This window comes from Callithrix jacchus, chromosome 14, assembly GCF_049354715.1.
Source record: "Callithrix jacchus isolate 240 chromosome 14, calJac240_pri, whole genome shotgun sequence".
Lineage (NCBI taxonomy): Eukaryota > Metazoa > Chordata > Mammalia > Primates > Cebidae > Callithrix > Callithrix jacchus.
Window position 1 is genome coordinate 84,847,919 of NC_133515.1, and position 14,782 is coordinate 84,862,700.

At 43.9% G+C, this 14,782-nt stretch overlaps 1 long non-coding RNA gene and 1 pseudogene across 1 annotated transcript; both read left to right on the top strand.

The window, feature by feature from the left end:
• Positions 1-2,714: 2,714 nt before the first annotated feature.
• LOC100400040 (mediator of RNA polymerase II transcription subunit 4 pseudogene) lies at positions 2,715-3,530 on the top strand (annotated as a pseudogene).
• Positions 3,531-10,977: 7,447 nt separating this feature from the next.
• Positions 10,978-12,744, top strand: LOC128929536 (uncharacterized). The gene is made up of 4 exons (XR_013526699.1): positions 10,978-11,049; positions 11,338-11,420; positions 12,046-12,170; positions 12,715-12,744. It is a non-coding gene; the product is annotated as an uncharacterized LOC128929536 (long non-coding RNA).
• The last annotated feature ends 2,038 nt before the right edge of the window (positions 12,745-14,782 follow it).

A 14,782-nucleotide genomic window follows, 5' to 3' on the forward strand; every position in this document is an offset into this window, starting at 1 on the left:
CTCAGCTACTCGGGAGGCTGAGGCAGGAGAATTGCTTGAACCCAGGAGGCGGAGGTTGCAGTGAGCGGAGATCGTGCCATTGCACTCCAGTCTGGGTAACAACAGCGAAACTCCATCTAAAAAAAAAAATTAGCTGGGCATAGTGGCGGGTGCCTGTGATCCCAGCTACTCAGGAGGCTGATGCAGAAGAATCACTGGAACCCGGGAGGTGGAGGTTGCAGTGAGTCAAGATTGCACACTGCACTCCAGCCTGGGCAAGAGCAGGACTCCGTCTCAAAAAAAAAGAGAGAGACAGGTTCTCTCTCTGTTTCCCAGGCTGGAGTGCAGTGGTTTGATCCTAGCTCATGGAAGCCTTAAACTTCTGGGCCTGGCCGGGCGCAGTGGCTCAAGCTTGTAATCCCAGCACTTTGGGAGGCCGAGGCGGGTGAATCATGAGGTCAAGAGATTGAGACCATCCTGGTCAACATGGTGAAACCTCTACTAAAAATACAAAAAATTAGCTGGGCATGATGGTGCATGCCTGTAATCCCAGCTACTCAGGAGGCTGAGGCAGGAGAATTGCCTGAACCCAGGAGGCGGAGGTTGCGGTGAGCCGAGATTGTGCCATTGCACTCCAGCCTGGGTAACAAGAGTGAAACTCCGTCTCAAAAAAAAAAAAAAAAAAACTTCTGGGCTCAAGTGATCTTCTCACTTCAGCCTCCTGAGTAGCTGGAACCACAGGAATGTGTCACCACACCTGGCTTATTTTTAAATTTTGTTGAGACAGGGTCTTGCCATGTTGCCGAGGCTGGTTTTGATATCCTGGACTCAAGTGATTGTCCTGCCTTTTCCTCCCAAACTGCTGGGATTATAGGTCTGAGCCGCCATGCCTGAACCATTTTACATATATATATTTATATTGGACACAGGGTCTTGCTTTGTCATCCAGGCTAGAGTGCAGTGGCATAGTCTCTGCTTACTGCAGCCTCTGCCTCCCATGCTCAAGCTATCCTCCCATCTCAATTGCCTGGGTAGCTGGGACTACAGGCGTGCACCACCATACCCAGCTAATTTTTAAATTTTTAAAATAGAAACAAGGTCTCCCTATATTGCCCAGACTGGTTGCAAACTCCTGGGCTGATGGGATCCTCCTGCCTTGGCCTCTCAAAGTGCTGGTATTACAGGCCTGAGTCACCTCATGCAGCTATTTTATAATTTTTTTTTTGAGATGGAGTCTTGCTCTGTCACCCAGGCTGGAGTGCAGTGGCATGACCGTGGCTCACAGAAACCTCCGCCTCAGGGGTTCAAGCAATTCTTGTGCCTCAGCCTCCTGAGTAGCTGGGACTATAGGTGACTGCCACCACACCTGCCAAATTTTATCTATCATCTATCTATCTATCCATCTATCTATCTATCCATCTATCTATCTATCTATATCTATTGATAGATGATAGATGGATAGATAGATAGATGATATCTATATCTATCGATAGATGATAGATGGATAGATAGATAGATGGATGGATGGATAGATAGATAGATAGATAGATAGACAGACAGACAGATAGATAGTAGAGACTACTACTAAAATGTGCCATCGTGTTGGCCAGGCTGGTCTCAGACTACTGATCTCAAGTGACCTGCCTGCTTCAGCCTCCCAAAGTGCTGAGATTAGAGATGTGAGCCACTGTGCCCAGACTGCATATTTTTTACATGTCTTTTTTCTCATAAAAATATTTTTCTCAGTTATATATCTAATTTTGTTTCATAATTTTTATCCTTTTACTTAATGAGAGTCGTTCTCTGGTCCGTCTTCTCCCAAGTCCCACAAACCTTGGCTCTGCTCCTGGCTGAGATGATTGGACTTTGCAGAGAGACCAGAGCCTAAGGAATACAGGGCATGCACTGTGAACAGGAACAGGGCCATGCATACAGCTGTGGCTAGAGCGCACAGGCTAGAGCGCAGTGGTGCTATCACAGCTCACTGCAGCCTTGGCCTCATGGGCTGAGGCAATCCTCCCACCTCAGCCTCCCGAGTAGCTGAGATATCAGGCCTGTGTCACCACACCTGGCTAACTTTTGTATTTTTAGTAAAGATGTAGTTTCGTCATGTTGGCCATGCCAGTCTTGAACTCCTCACCTCCTGTGATCCACCCGTCTCAGCCTCCCAAGGTGCTGGGTGCTGGGATTACAGGCATGATCTACTGTGCCTGGCCAATATAAACGATGATGATGATGGTGATGATGGTGATGATTTGAGACAGTCTTGCTTTGTTGCTCAAGTTGGAGTGCAGTGGCACAATCTCAGCTCACTGAGACCTCCACCTCCCTGATTCAAGCGATTCTCCTGTCTCAGCCTCCCATGTGAGCAGCCATGCCCAGCCCATACATTCTTTAACAAATAAGGAGATGAGAAAGTTGTTGCCAGGCACTGTGACTCATGCCTATAATCCCAACACTTTGGGAGGCCAAGGTGGGTGAAATACCTGAGACCAGGAGTTCAAGACCAGCTTGGCCAACATGGCAAAACCCTGTCTCTACTAAAAATACAAAAATTAGCCCAGTGTGGTGGTGGGTGCTTATAGTCCCAGCCAGTTGGGAGGCTGAGCCAGGAGAATCGCTTGATCCAGGAGGCAGAGGTTGCACCAGAGGGAGACTGTGTCTCAAAAAAAAAAAAAGAGAGAGAGAGAAAATTGGTTCTCGCAAGTTAATGCTAATGTAGAAAAAATAATGGCGGAGTATGGCTGTGTCTTCAAGTGGTGAGAAGGAGAAGGAGCGGCTGGGAGGCAGCTTGGGAGTGGCAAGTGGTAGCGGCACATGAGAGCGGCTGCTGTCTGCACTTGAGGATTTGGAAGTCCTGTCTTGGGAACTTGTAGAAATGCTGGCAATTTCAAGAAACCAAAAGTTGTTACAGTCTGGAGAAGAAAACCAGGTCCTGGAATTGTTAACTCATTGAGATAGGGAATTTCAAGGACTAATGAAATTGGCAGTTAGTCAGGGGAAAATTCATCATGAAATGCAAGTTTTGGAAAAAGAAGTAGAGAAGAGAGACAGTGATATTCGGCAACTACAAAAACAGCTAAAGGAAGCAGAACAAATACTGGCAGGAGCTGTTTACCAAGCAAAGGAGAAACTCAAGTCCATAGAAAAAGCAAGAAAAGGCGCTATCTCCTCTGAAGAAATAATGAAGTATGCACATAGGATCAGTGCAAGTAATGCTGTGTGTGCTCCACTAACCTTGGTTCCAGGGGACCCCGGAGACCTTAACCAACTGATTTAGAGATGAGAAGTGGTTTACTGGGTCAGATGAACAATCCTTCCACTAATGGTGTGAATGGCCATTTACCAGGGGATGCACTCGCAGCAGGAAGATTGCCAGATGTCCTTGCTCCTAAGTATCCATGGCAGTCGAATGACATGTCAATGAATATGTTACCACCAAATCATAGCATTGACTTTTTGCGGAACCTCCTGGGCATAATAAAGAAAATGAAGATGATGTAGAGATTATGTCAATGGACTCCTCAAGCAGTAGTAGTGAGCCTGATTAAAACACTGTAAAAGAGAGTATACAGAATTGAATAGCGTCAAATTCTGTTTCTTTAACAGTAGCAGGGGAGGATAAACTACAGATGGCAAAGAATAGCCAGGTAAACACTGGCTTTGGTAGAATTGCGCAGCCATTAAAAGTCAAAATGAACTTTCTTTTTGAAGCCAAAGATTATAGTTTTAGTGTTCAGCCCCTAGACAGATATTTAGGGGAATAGTCAAAATTTACTATTAAAAAGAAAAAGCGGTTGCTAAGTGCTGTTTACCCCGTTCTGTTCCAGTTGTGCTGGATTTGTCACCTTCCTCTTCTTGCAGTTTCCCAGAAGTCACTTTTAACCACTTTTAACTTCTAGTGGTTAACCTCTGTGTTTAAGTAATATGCTTATACAACTATTTCTTGATTATGAGTTTTAGACCATGTATCTTTTTTCTGATTTCAAAGGTAATACAACATATTATCAAACATTTAGCGAATACAGTAAAGCACAAAGGAAATAGAGTTGAGGGAAATGATCCACATATCACTCATAGGCTTCCTGGAATTATTTAGAAAAGCATTTTTAAACTAGCAGTGGATAACTAAATAGGGATCATATTTTTGTGTGTCATTTAAAAATGACAAAAACTCTTATTTGACAGTAAAGTCTCTTGGCTTCTGTTGGAGGAATGGAAAACTGTCTCAATTTGTACAGTTTGTAATTTTTGTAAATAAATTTACTTTTGTTTGTAAAAAAGAAAAAAGAATGGCATTTAAAAGCTGCAATTTAAGGTTGGGCACGGTGGGTCATGCCTATATTCCCAGCACTTTGGGAGGACGAGGCGGGTGGATCACGAGGTCAAAAGATCGAGACCATCCTGGTCAACATGGTGAAACCCTGTCTCTACTAAAAATACAGAAATTAGCTGGGCATGGTGGTGCACGCCTATAGTCCCAGCAAATCAGGAGGCTGAGGCAGGAGAATTGCCTGAACCCAGGAGGCAGAGGTTGCGGTGAGCTGAGATCGTGCCATTGCACTCCAGTCTGGGTAACAACAGTGAAACTCCATCTCAAAAAAAAAAAAAAGCCACTATTTAGCAATCATCATAGCAGTAATTATTTTGTGCAAGAAATGTCATAAAATGTTACAACTAGTGGGTGAGATTCAGAGGAGGAGTGGGGATATTTACATAGTTACATAGTATCTCCTCATAAAATGCTTATTAATTAAAAGGGGCAAATAGTAACTGTATAATAGGGAATCCTGGAAGATCCAACTGAATCAAGTGCTCAAAGTTAACATTGCCAGTAATGGATCAAGGCAATATCATCACATGCACCTGATGGGATACCGTGAAAAGACCACAGCATCAGTTCTGTGTACCCCCTGAATCTAATCATGAGACAGTAGACAAACCTGAATTGAAGGACTGTCTGCAAATTAACTTGCCAGGAATACTACAGTCTGTTAAGAGCATCAAGGTCATTAATGTCATAAATGGACTGCAGAACTTTAGATAGGAGACTAAAGAGATATGACAATGAAGAGCAACCCAGGATCTGGGTTGGATCCTTTTGCTGTAACGGTCATTCTTAGGACAGTTGGCAAAACTTGAATGGGGTCCCTAGATGAAGAGTATATGCAAGTTCTTAGTGCGATATGCTTCTTGCAACTGTTCTGTGAGTTTTATTTATTCCTTTTAAGTGTGTTTTTGAGATGGAGTCTCGTCCTGGCACCCAGGATGGAGTGCAGTGGCATGATCTTGGCTCACTGCAACCTGTGCCTCCTAGGTTCAAGAAATTCTCATGCTTCAGCTTCCCGAGTAGCTGGGATTACAGGTGCCTACCACCATACCGAGCTTATTTTTTGTATTTTTAGTAGAGATGGGGTGTCACCGTGTCAGCCAAGCTGGTCTCAAACTCCTGACCTCAGGTGATCCATCCAGCTGCCTCAGCCTTTCAAAGTGCTGAGCCACCATGCGTGGCCTGTTCTGTGAGGGTTTTTGTTTATTTTTTGTTTTTTTTTGAGAGGGAGTCTGGCTCTGTCACCCAGGCTGAAGTGCAGTGGTACAATCTTGGCTCACTGCAACCTCTGATTCCCAGGTTCAAACAATTCTCCTGCCTTAGCCTCCCGAGTAGCTGGGATTACAGGCATGTGCCACCATGACCAGCTAACTTTTGTATTCTTCAAAGGGACAGGATTTCACCATGTTGGCCAGGCTGGTCTCGAACTCTTGACCTCATGATCTGCCCACCTTGGCCTCCTAAAGTGCTGGCATTACAGGCCTGAGCTACTGTGCCTGGCCCTGTTCTATGAGTTTTAAATTATTTTAAAAACAAAAAAAATACTCGGGTGGGCACAGTGGCTCACACCTGTAATCCCAGCCCTTTGGGAGGCCGAGGTGGGCAGATCACCGGAAGTACAGAGTTCGAGACCAGCCTGACTAACATGGAGAAACCCTGTCTCTACTAAAAATGAAGAAAAAAAAATTAGTCAGGCGTGGTGGCACATGCCTATAATCCCAGCTACTTAGGAGGCTGAGGGAGGAGAATCGCTTGAACCCAGGAGGCAGAGGTTGCTGTGAGCCTAGATCACTCCTTTGCACTCCAGCCTGGGCAACAACAGTGAAACTTTGTCTCTAAATAGATAAATAAATACAAATACAAAAATAGCGGGGTGGGGGGGGTGATGGTGGCAGGTGCCTGTAATCCCAGCTACTCTAGAAGCTGAGGCAGGAGAATCCCTTGAACCCAGGAGGCAGCAGTTGCAGTGAGCCGAGATTGTGCCATTGGACTCCAGCCTAGGCAACAGAGCGAGACTCTGTCTCAAAAAAAAAATTAAATTAAATAAACACACAACAAAACTATAAACAGTGTGTCTGACTCATCAGTCCTCATGCCTTCCAGGCCCATCTCGCCTGCTAATCATTTGTGTGACTTTCCAGAATCACTTTGCTTTTCTTGGCCTACTTTTTTCCCTACTGCAAAATAAGAGCTTTGGATATAACAAATAATCACTTTAGGCTGGCATAGTGGCTCATGCCTGTCACCCCAGCACTTTGCAGGGCTGAGATGGAGAGATTGCTTGATGCCAGGAGTTTGCAACCAGCCTGGACAGCACAGCAAGACCCCAATTCTGCAAAAAGTACAAAAACTGGTTGGGCATGTAGCATGCACCTCAGTCCCGGCTACTTGGGAGGCTGAGGTGGGAGGATCACTTGAGCCCAGGAGTAGGAGGTTACAGCTATGATTGCTCCACTGCACTCCAAGCTGAGTGACAATAATTTTTCATTATTGTCATTAATCAAAAATGAATAATGATAATCATCACCATCACTTTGGTTTCCTAGTCCAAAGAGGGAAGCACCCCACCCCACCCTCCACCCTGTTGTAAAGAAGGGAAATGTGGCTGAGCACTGGGTGCCTTCCAATGGCTTTGTGCCCTCTGTGCTCTACTACTCGGGAGCCCAATCCTGGTGTCACATAAACAGTGGGGGCCCCAGTGCTGGGCCTATTGAAGAGCAGGCCCACTGTGAGGATGCCTCTGAATAACAAAGCTGGGACTGAGATTCTCACACTTCAGTGCGTATTCACAGAGATCACCTGGAGGGAGCAGGCATGGTGGCTCACACCTATAATCCCAGCATTTTGGGAGGCCAAGGAAAGCAGATCACTTTAAAGTCAGGAGTTTGAGACCAGACTAGCCAACATTGTGAAACTCTGCCTCTACTGAAAAAATACAAAAATTAGCCAGGCATGGTACCATGTGCTTGTAATCCCAGCTACTTGGGAGGCTGAGGTAGGAGAATCCCTTGAACCTGGGAAGTGGAGGTTGCAGTGAGCCAAGATTGTGAAACGGCACTCTAGCCTGTGCAACAAGAGCAAAACTCCATCTCAAAAAAAAAAAAAAAAAAAGGAATTGGCCAGGCATGGTGGCTCACACCTGTAATCCCAGCACTTTGGGAGGCTGAGGTGGGTCGATCATGAGGTCAGGAGTTTGAGACTAGCCTGGCCAACATGGTGAAACCCCACCTCTACTAAAAATACAAAAATCAGCTGGGTGTGGTGGCGTGTGCCTGTAGTCCCAGATACTCATGAGGCTGAGGCAGGAGAATCGCTTGAACCCAGGAGACAGAGGTTGCAGTGAGCCAAGATCACGCCACTGCACTCAGCCCGGGTGACGAGCAAGACTCTGTCACAAAAAAAACAAAACCAAACCACACTTATCATTATCCAACATGCAATAAGTTTTCTTGTTTAAAGTCTTTCTCACCACCCTAGGATGTAGGCACCAAGAAGATAGGGACTTTTTTTTTTTTTTTTTTTTGAGATCGTCTCACTCTGTTACCCAGGCTGGAATGCAGTCATGTTGACTCACTGCAACCTCCACCTCCCGGATTCAAACAATTCTCCTGCCTCGACTTTCCCAGGTAGCTGGGATTACAGGTGCACGCCACCATGCCCAGCTAATTTTGGGGGTATTTTTAGTAGAAATGGGGTTTTGTAATGTTGGCCAAGTTGGTCTTGAATTCGTGGCCTCAAGTGCTTCACCGGCCTAAGCCTCTGAAAGTGCTGGGATTACAGGCATGAGCCACTGTACCCAGCCAGGGATTGTCTTTTCTGTTCATTGCTATATTCCCAGCACTTAGAACATTACCTGGAACATATAGGTCCCCAAATCAAAGGACCCTTGGGAGCCAGGTTAGCTTTGGAGGCCCCAGGCAAGCTCAGGGATTAGGTCTGGGCCTGAGAAATCCAGGATCCACTTGAGACAATCTGGACTCTGTGACTACGTGGTGGGAGCAACAGCATGTCCCCGCCAGCTCCTTTCCCAGGGGAGGCGTGGTGGGCTGCAGTCTTACTGCCACCAGCACAGTCCTTGGGTCTAGACCTGCCATTCCCCATCCACACCATCTCCCGCTCACCTGACTGAGCTCTCTTGTCCAGATCCTTCCTACCTTTGAGATGCTGCAATGGCCCGGTCCACAGTCTTATGGGCAGTTAATAACAGGCTTTCCAGCAGGATTTTCATGGCATTTCCACCTTTCATCCGGGAGAAGCCACTGAGACCCTCAGGCTGAATGAGGCGAAGACACCCAAGAGGAATTGGGAGAGGATGAAGACTCCGGAGACCACTTGTTAGTGACACCCAGGCGTGCATGTGATGGTACTGCTGGCCCCCAGTATGTCTGTGAGGAAGGGTGCTGGGGTGGGCTTGACTAAGAGGAAGATTGGAAAGAGGGAAAAGGCCTGCTCTGGTAATTCCTGGGTATATATTTAGGACTCTCTGGGAAGGAAGTCACAGTGACTGGGTCTCTTGTCAGCTGGGTCAAAGGTTTTTCATAAAGTGCTTTCCTTTTCTTTCTTTTCTTTTTTTTTTTTTTTGAGATGAAGTTTCACTCTTGTAGCCTAGACTGGAGTGCAACGGTGCAATCTCAACTCACTGCAACCTCTGCCTCCTGGGTTCAAGTGATTCTCCTATCTCAGCCTCCCCAGTAGCTGGAATTACAGGCATGCGCCACCACACCTAGCTAATTTTTTGTATTTTTAGTAGAGATGGGGTTTCACCATGTTGGCCAGGCTGGTCTCAAACTCCTGATCTCAGGTGATCCACCCGCCTCGGCCTCCCAAAGTGGTGGGATTACAGACATGAGCCACCGCCCCTGGCCTCTGTGTAATTCTTATTAGCTCTGTATCTAAAGTGTTATCTTGAATCTGCCAATTCAAGTTAACTTTTTTTCCTTTTGTTTACTCTTTCTCACATGGGCTGTCTCCATACAGCAGCCAGAAGGATCTTTCTGAATCATACATCTAAAGTAGGCCCCACAGGTATTAAGCTGAAAAAGGGAGATTGTAGAAGTCCCTAGACCACTCTTGGAGAACTACTACTCTACTGCATCTTGAGCCACCTAGAAGAATGTCTGATGTTTTGTTACACAGTCATGTTAACTGTCAGACTGACTGCTCTTAGATTTTGGACTCTGGATTCAGCTGTATACCAGAATTCTCTGGCCAGATTAATTCATACAAGATAGCATCCCTCCTTTAGCTGTGGAAGCTAAGTATCATGTGGAAGCTAAATAAGATGGGGCATCAGGGTTTAGGGAGAATGCTGAGGGAGAAGGAAGATGGGTCAGATTAGGCCCTACAGACGATTTCTTTCCCTTAGAGATACCCTTGGGTTACTGTGCCTCTGTCAGAGAAATAGAGGCCGGGTCATACCAGGTTACAAATCCAGGGAGTCTTCTCAAGGGTCACAGAACACCCTTATTGCTTTGGCTACTTTCTTTTCTTAGATGAATCTAGGAAGGAATATCTACTTGGACTGCAAAGTGATCATTTATGTGTACTCCCTACTCTTTCTGATTACAGTGAAGAATGATAATAATTGCGCATGTTGTATTAGAACAACTGTTGTTATTAGGTGATTACAACTTACATTCTGTTTTTATAGCAGGCTTCTTAGTTTTCTGCACAGGAAACCAACTTGGTTATAATGTAAAAGAATGTGTAGAAATTTTGCTACAGACCTTCCTTTGTGGTGTATATTTTTCTGTTGTATTAGTAGCAGGACCCAGTGCTCCATAAAGGATAATAGTTTCCAGTACACTATTCCTCATGATGACTCCTTAAGTGGTTCATCATCTGCCTCTTCGTGTGAACCAGTGAGTGATTTTCCAGCATCTTTTCAAAAATCTACCTTCTGGATGAAGATGAGAAGAATCAAGCCAGCTGCTACTTCTAGTGTCAAAGATATCAATATCAGTGTCTTCTTATTCTAGGGACGGTACACTCCCTAAAGTAACAGTTTGGGTTTATTGTAAATACATCTTAAGAGAACTAAATGCCAGATATTTGTTTCTCATTAGTGATTTTAAAAATTTAAGGTGTTAGGCTATTGGATCCTGTTAGCTGAACTGTTCCTCTATCTGATAGAGTGAAATTCTGCTAATCTTACTCCTCTAGGCTATACTTAGCACTTGATTTTCCTCTTTGTAGGATTTGATCTTCTTTTCCTCTTTTCTTCTAGTTTGAACTTCTGTTGAGGATTTAGGGGCTGGTGTAAGGGTTATTTAGGGGAGAATATTCTAGATGGTCACAGTCTCAAGGGTCCGTGGGTAGCTAGCCCTCTATCTTGAGTAATTCTTGTGCTCCTTTTTAGTCTCAAATCAAGATTAAGCAAAACACATTGCCTGAAGGCCCTTGTTATTTATATAGAACAATGGATGGTTTGGGATAGATAACAATATCAAAAGAAAGAGGGAGGCTGGGTCAGTTAATGAGAAGTTACACCAACTTCCCTAAAAATCTCAGACATTTCTCTGAGGCCTGTGTTCACTGAAGATTTTTCCCTTTGACGGTCTTGTGAATGATGTTCTGAAAACAGGCCTAGCTGTTCACTTACAAAGTGTGCTGAGTTTTTGTTTTGTTTTCGTATGGTACTTCAGGGTCAGGTGGAGTATCAACCAAGGGAAAAAGGAAACCCAGGCAGGAAGAAGATGAAGACTATCGAGAATTTCCTCAGAAGAAGCATAAGCTTTATGGTAAGGCAGTAACTTTGCTGCTTCTTTTTCCGTGGGTGCCTGGGCTTTATGCATTGAGGGTAAAAGAAAAAGAGACCTTAGTTTGAGCCTTTAGTGCTCTGAGCCCTTTGAATTGCTTGAGAGGGAATGGTCTCCATCCTGCCGCCTTATGCCCTTTCATTCTGTCATGACTTGGGCAGTCAGTCTGTTGAGGGACTGGGATATAGGGTGTTGAAGAGAAGGGGAGGGAAGACATTTTGGTATTAGCAAGGGTGACATGTTGGGCTTCAAGTTTCTGTCTTGTGTCAGGGAGGAAGCAACGGCCTAAAACTCAGCCCAGTCCCAAATCCCAGCTTGTCGTATTTGGAAGGAACCACCAGTTTATGCAGCTGGTATGTTTTCTTTGGGAACCATTGTGGGATGCAGTTCTCACACCCTGATTTGTTGTTGGTGTCGTCTGTGAAGGAATGAGGTACTAAAACCTCATTTTAATGAGGCAGTTACTAAGGGCCTGAGTCTGGAGTCAGACAGACCTTTGCTCACGTTTTGGCTCTTCATTAACTTTCTTACCTGCTTTCATTTATTTACCTTCCTCTAGCCTCAGTTTCCCTGCCTATGAATAGGATGATAAAAGCAGTCGGAATTGTTAAAATTAAATGGATAACAATATTTAGCATAGTCTCCGGCACACAGAAACACTCAGCACAGAGGCTGTGATATTTCTCAGTATCCCATTATATCCTGTTGTGAAAAATGTTGCTGCCTAGTTCTCTAAGCCACTGGTCTTTGGAGTGGTTCTCAGGTGGTTTCTATCATGGCAAAATGAGTAAGAGTTGTCCAAAACTACAGTTTAAAAAATACTACTTTTAGAAGTTATACCCAGCAAGAGTCTCTTCATTGCAGTCTACCAGGCAAAGGAAAAACCATTTTATGATACTTTTCCTAAACTGTGGAATTATGCTTTTTGTTTCTGGAGAATACTGCAGATTACAAAGTGTTTCTTTCTCTCCTTTGTAGGCAGTTTGGAGGAGCAGTGGTACTTAGAAATCGTTGATAAAGGCAGTGTCTCCTGCCCTACCTGCCAGGCAGTGGGGAGGAAGACCATAGAGGGTTTAAAGAAACACATGGAAAACTGCAAGCAGGTTAGATATTTTGGCGTTTCATAACTGTTATGATTTTTTAATCCAAACTTTAGACCTCTTTTGCTGTGTTGGATATGCTGGTTATAATGGATGAAAAGCAGCATTGTGTAATAAAGGAAACATAGGCTTTGGATCTGACAGTTAGATTTGAATCTTCTCTTAGCCACATGCTAGTGTGGCATTTAGCTTTTTATGTGTGGACCTCAGTTTCATTTGTTAAATGAAGAAAATATAATAAATACAAAGTAATAAAAACCTTATATAGTCCAGGAGAGGATAAGAAAGAAGTAACACATGGCCAAGTATCTAGCCCATTAAGTGGCAAATATTGGCATTCAGTAAATGGTAATTCTTACTATTTTAAAAGTGAATTGCCTTTATTTTGCCTTTAAGGACATGACACTGGGTGTCTGGGATTCTGAGGTTTATTGACAGTTGAGTTTGAGAAATAAAGAATACATAAAGACAAAAGCATATGAGTAGGACTTTGTGACATTGTCTCTCTGTGAAAAAACCTAGCACTGAACAGTATTTTTCCTTCTAGGAAATGTTTATTTGTCATCATTGTGGGAAATAACTTCATTCACTGGCAGGGATTAAGTATCATGTCATGGCAAATCATACTAGTTTGGTAGGAGTGTCTTCTGCCTTTGTGAGTGTTTGGATGTGTATGTATGTGTGGTTTTCCATTTGTTTGTTTGTTTGTTTGATGGTCTCACTCTGTCGCCCAGGCTGGAGTGCAGTGGCGCAATCACTGCAACCTCTGCCTCCCAGGTGCAAGCAATTCTCATGCCTCAGCCTCTCAAGTAACTGGGACTACAGGTGCGTGCCATCACGCCTGGCTAATTTTTCGTATTTTTAGTAGAGACTGGGTTTCACCATGTTGGCCAGTCTGTTCTTGAACTCCTGGCCTCAGGTGATCCACCCACCTCAGCCTCCCAAAGTGCCGGGATTACAGGTGTGAGTTACTGTGCCCAGCCTGGATGTCTTTTACTTATGTAAGTGTAGATATCTCAGTGCAGATAGTTCTTGGATTTTATAAGGGTATGATTAAGAGTTACACACAATGAAACCTTTGCAGTGGATTCATAAATATTTGTGTGTTTAGGTTAGCTCTAAAGGTTTATGTTCTGGGAGGTAGAGGCTCAGAACTTTTATTTCCATTATATTCACTTCCTTTGTCCAGGAGAAGATGGAGAAAGCCAGGAGTCAGATAACTTGGGCTTCATCAGCACCAGCTTAGCTGCTAGTCCAATCCTTGATTCTCCTCTGTTATTTTTTTCCTGTGTCTGTCTTTTCCATGATTCATCTGCTTGTTTACTTCTCTTGATTTCTAGCCCATTTTGAAAGCCGGAAATGAAATAGATGAGCCAAGTGAGAGGGAACGGCCTCGAACAGTTCTGAAGAGACTGGGAAAGCTCAGGTGCATGCATGAGGTAGGAGCCCATGGACACAACTCCTTCTCCCCAAATTCTCAGGTCAATGTCTTTCATTCTTCTTTTCAATTTCTTCTCTTCCTCATTGTAGACTTCCTATCTACACTATCTTGGGTTAGTTCTGTACTATCTTGGGCTCTTGAACTCATTAATAGTTCTTTAATTTCTTCCTCATTTTAAAAAATTTATTTTTCTCCCCTTTCCTTTTGTTTGATAGGGTTTCCTTATCATCCTTTCTATAATGTGATGAAGAGGGTCCCAGTAACCCCTCACTGTGCTGAACTTTGGTAGATATATCTGGGTATTTGATACTGGGATGGGATTGGATCACAGACCAAGGAGGAAGCTCTGACATAGAGTAGATGCACAGTTACAGTTTATCAAGGGCTGACCAAGCTGATTGAAATTCATGCTTGGTCAGAGTAGGATTACCAGAGATAAGGAAGGGATGGGAGATGTTGGAGAATCTACTGAAATCAGAGGGCCTATTTGTATTTTGTGATGGTGAGTGCTTTATGGCTGTTTAGAAATTTAGGGATCATGTCAAAAGATATAAGATTATAGTTTAGTCTTCTCTCCTATGTTCAGAATTGCTTCAGTAGTTTCATCAGCATCATGGGATATCTCTACCATGTCAGAAAATGTGGCAAAGGGGCTGCAGAGCTGGAAAAAATAACCCTGAAATGTCACCACTGTGGAAAACCGTATAGGTTGAAGGCTGGACTTACGTATCACCTGAGGTCAGAACATGGGCCTGTGAGCACTGATCCCTTTCTAAACCCTGGTTGGGGATGTATTTTGTGGTGAGTCCTTACTCCTCTATCTTCCCATATGTGTTTGGTTCCTCATTGGAAACCTCTTTTGATCTCTGAATGCTTGTACTCTCTCTTCTTTGTTCTTTTTTGTCCTTATTTCTACCTTTTGAATATTATTAGGTTAGATAAATCAAAATTCAAAGTATAGTGTATAGTCCAGGCAGAAGTAAACTCATTATTATATATTTTATATTCATATATCTTACATATTTTTACATATTTTATATATATATATTTTTTTCTTTTCTTTTTTTTTTTTTGAGACAAGATCTTGCCCTCTCAGGCTCTAGTGCCATGGTGGGATCATAGCTCACTACAGCCTTGAACTCTTGGGCTCAGCCATCTTCTTGCCTCAGACTCC